General features: G+C 39.4%; 1 non-coding gene across 1 annotated transcript; it reads right to left on the bottom strand.

Annotated features, from left to right (window-relative positions):
- Nucleotides 1-3,762: 3,762 nt before the first annotated feature.
- On the bottom strand, nt 3,763-3,953 carry LOC126002906 (U2 spliceosomal RNA). Its single transcript, XR_007493504.1, has one exon. It is a non-coding gene; the product is annotated as a U2 spliceosomal RNA (small nuclear RNA).
- Between the last annotated feature and the right edge of the window lie 384 nt (nt 3,954-4,337).

Genomic DNA, 4,337 nt, shown 5'->3' with positions numbered 1-4,337 from the left:
ATGAACGAATTCTTGTTTTTTATTTGTCCATAGAACCTCTTTTTGTTTATTTTTAATATAATTTTTATTTTGATCATAGTGGCTTACATATTGTTGACAATAATATTTTAGGTACATATTTACATAAAATCAGGGGGCATTCCCATCACCAATTTGTCCTCCCTACACCTCCGTTTTTGTCCTACCTCCCATATCCTCTTCCCTCACCCCTGGGGCTGCTAGAATATGTGGTCCCCTTTGTACCTAGCCTACTACTTAGTTGTCTTGCACCTGTTTGGTCTTGGTGCCTCCCTTATTTCCCCCTCTAACTGGGAGGCAGGACTAGCTAGTTCAAGTTAGGTGGTTTTGTTTGAAGAAGAGATTAGTAATAAACTGTGATAAAAGTCTAATATGCTGAAAATGGGTGGAATTCTTCTAGAGGCTCTCATCATCGGTTTGAGAGACGAAGGAGAAAAAGAAGGTGAAACACTCCACCAGTACAAAAAGAAGTGTCAATATCCAGTAAGGACTCCAACAATAACGATAAGCACCACAAAAAAAAAAAAAAAAAAAAAAAAAAGCCATGGTCTTGAGATAAGAAACATGGCAGAGCACATAAAGAAAGAAAAGAAAAGAAGAGAAAAAAAATAAGTATAAATGGGGACAACTTCAATAACCACACCCAAACAAAGAAATCGACCAAAAATAGGTAAATAAAAAATATAATAAATGAAGATAAAAAATAATATATAAAAAATAAACAATGTTTTGTGCTTTTTGCTTTTTTTTCCCTGGCACAGTAAATATTGGGGTCATTTGAAAAGGAATTCACTTGGCCTAAGAGATATGGGGTTTCTCCACCCTTGGAGTATATTGTCATGGGATTAACTATAGACTCTGATGAACGAATTCTTATGCATACTACATATATCTTATTTTGCAATGAAGAAACAAAACAGATATAAATACAATATGTGGCCCGTGGGCCAAAGTTTGAGGACCACTGCTTTGGACCATGGACTGGTCCTCCTGACCCTCATTTTGATCCTTTTTTGAGCAAAGAAGATGCATTGTGGCAGCTGCAGGGGGTGAGTTAAGCTGAATATTTGTAAACACTATCAAAGGAAAACATGACATCCACATAAAACACTCATTTTCAGCAGTGGGTCCCCAAGCACTGGGTGCCTGTGTGTAGACAATTTATTATTACCGTCACCATATAGAACTTCAGTCAGTGTGAACAGCTGTCTCCCACAGCCCAATATGCCTCTGAGGAGTCTCTGCCTAAGTCTCAGAGCCAGGCAAAGTCATCAAGACTGATTAAAAGGACAGCATTTAACAACAGCCAAGGCAAACGTCACGGGGGAGATGGAATGAGAGACCATTATACTTAAAATCAGACTTACATCATCCGGAGGTATTTGTAAGCCCTGTAAACATGCTGATAGCTGTTTACAGACATGATTACTTATGGTAATGAGGATATTTTTCAAAATTCTTACTATGCTCTGTATCTAGTGATTCAGGTATAAATCAACTCATGTTCTTAATGCCCAGAGTGTGATGTTCATCTGCATTTGTTAAAAAGCATAAATCCAACAGGCAATGAGAATCCAAATTTATTGATGTCTTCTCTGAAGTCATTGCTCTGGGAGATTGCAGATTTATTCCAGTGATGCCCTCTAGAACCTTCTGAACTCTTTTTCGGGGGAAGTTCAGCAGACTTCTAAAAGGTGTTCTCACTCATACATAAATGCATAGACATGACCACAGTCTACACAGAAAACAAAGCACACAAGTGTTCTGATCACTGATTACCTATAGCTAATTTAAAGGTTTTTTTCTTGTTGTAATTATTATTTTAGTTTTTTTTTTGAGGGGGGAGGGCACACCTGGCAGTGCTCAAGAATTACTCCTGGCTCTGCATTCAGAAATTACTCCTGGTAGTGCTTGGGGAACCACATGGGATGCTGAAAACTGAACTCAGATTGGCTGTAAGCAAGGAAAATGCCCTACTAATGCTCCATCCCTGCTATTTATTTATTTATTTTTGGTTTTTGGGTCACATCCAGCAGCGCTCAGGGGTTACTCCGGGCTCCACACTCAGAAATCACTCCTGGTAGGCTTGGGGGACCATATGGGATGCCGGCATTCCAACCATTGTCCTTCTGCATGAAGGGCAAACGCCTTACCTCCATGCTATCTCTCTGGCCCCGCATCCCTGTTATATTTTTAACCCAATATCTTTTATCCAAGTTTTCCCATCATCACCCAATAGTGCACCTCATTTTTCTGTAATATCTCCCACAATAGAGCTAGAGCAGTAATACACTAAGTAGAGTGCTCATCTTGTAGGCAGCTGACCTCAGCATCCTATTATGGTTACCCAAGCACCACCAGGAATAATTCCTTAGTACAGGTTATTATCATAGCCCTAAATACCACTGGATGTGGCCCTAACATGCAATACACACACACACACACACACACACACACACACACACACACACCTGTTTCACCAGTCTGTAGTGCACAGCCATAAAGAATAAAGACATATTTTTTTTCTATTCTCACAGATCCAGTGAAGCACAACCTGGCCAAGTCTGGCCAAGTCTGATGTGTTCTAACATCATACCAGTTTGCATCTTTTTTTTGGGGGGGGGGCCACACCTGGCGGTGCTCAGGGGTTACTCCTGGCTGTCTGCTCAGAAATAGCTCCTGGCTGGCACAGGGGACCATATGGGACACCGGGATTCGAACCAACCACCTTTGGTTCTGGATTGGCTGCTTGCAAGGCAAACGCCGCTGTGCTATCTCTCCGGGCCCACCAGTTTGCATCTTAAAGGCAAAGAGTCCATCTTCTAGATGCCACCCTACCTTACTAGATGCTGAGCCATCTTGGAAGTGCCAGTGCGTATCACAAAGATGGCAGAACAACAAGAGAGCAGAAACCCCTGGAACTCTGCAAAGCAGATACATTTTTTGGAAAAGTTAAATTGTTGTCAGTTTGTTTGCCTTAGTTATTCATATTCCACAAGTAATTATTTTACTTCCTCATTTACTTCACTTAGCATAATAACCTCATAATAATAACCTCATGTTCCATATATTTTGTCCCAGATTTCATCACTTCGTTTTTTTTTATGGCAGAATAGCCTTCCTTTGGGTCTATAAACCACAGCTTCTTTAGCTACTCGTCATTTTATGGGCACTTAGGTTGATTTCATGTTTGGCGATTGTGAATAATGCTGGTGTGAACACAGGGGCACACATATTCTTTCAAATTACTGTTTTCCTATGCTTCAGATCTATCAGCCCAGACTTTTTGATGGGAGAAGAATATATCTTGTCCAAAACATTGCATATGAGTCACTTAAGGACAAACAAAAATTCTAACTATAATGGAGTTTTTGAAAGTTTTTTAATTTAGGCACTTTGGTTTGCAATACTGTCATGGTAATGTTTCAGGAATACAATGTTGTCACACTACAAATAAAGCAACAATATCTGTTTCCTTCCATGACTACCTCTAGATTCGCTCTCAACCCCCCAATTCTACCCTAATAGATGAGTCTCAGGGTTTGTTCTCATTGCCATTGTTTATTCTTTTACTGTACTTCTTTGTTTTCTAGATACAAGAAAGATGATTTGGTATTTTTCCATTCCTTTAATTACTCTCCCATCTCAGTTGTAGCAAACTCATCTTTCCTCATAGGTGAGTAGTATTTCATTGTGTGTATATATATTCCATAACTTTTTTCTTTTTTTTTTTATTCCCCCGATGGGGGGTGCACCATTCCTGGAGGTACTGCAATACCAGGTCGATGCATGGGATGGACAGAGCAAGCTCCTATTCCAGTTCCTAGTGCCAAAAATCCATTTAATATATTGTCATCGGATAGACGACATATCAGACATTAAACTGATAAGAACAGATACTACATTTGATCTTAGCCAAAAGGCCGAGAAGCAATATATTTCATAATTTTTATCTGCTTCATCTGAAAATGGATTGTTTTCAGATCTTGGCTACTGTAAACAGTGCTGTAATGAACACAGGAATGAAAACATCTTTTGAATTAATAATTTTGTGCCTGGGGTAGATGACAAAAAGTGGAAACATTGGGTCATATAAAAATTCAATTCTTAAATTGTTTTAGTGGCCTTCATAGTGTTTTGCACAAAAATTGAACTAGCCACCAACAGTGATTGAAGGTTCCTTTTCCCCCTCTCCCACTCAGCCCTCCTCCAAGCTCTGGTTTTTTCCATTTATTTTGATTTGTGCCTTTCTTACTGGTGTGAGATAATATCTCACCATTGTTTTGATTTGCATTTCCCAGGTGATAAATGATAAAGAG

Source organism: Suncus etruscus, chromosome 2 (assembly GCF_024139225.1).
Source record: "Suncus etruscus isolate mSunEtr1 chromosome 2, mSunEtr1.pri.cur, whole genome shotgun sequence".
In the NCBI taxonomy this organism is placed as follows: Eukaryota; Metazoa; Chordata; class Mammalia; order Eulipotyphla; family Soricidae; genus Suncus; species Suncus etruscus.
This window is presented reverse-complemented; position numbering and strand designations above follow the sequence as displayed.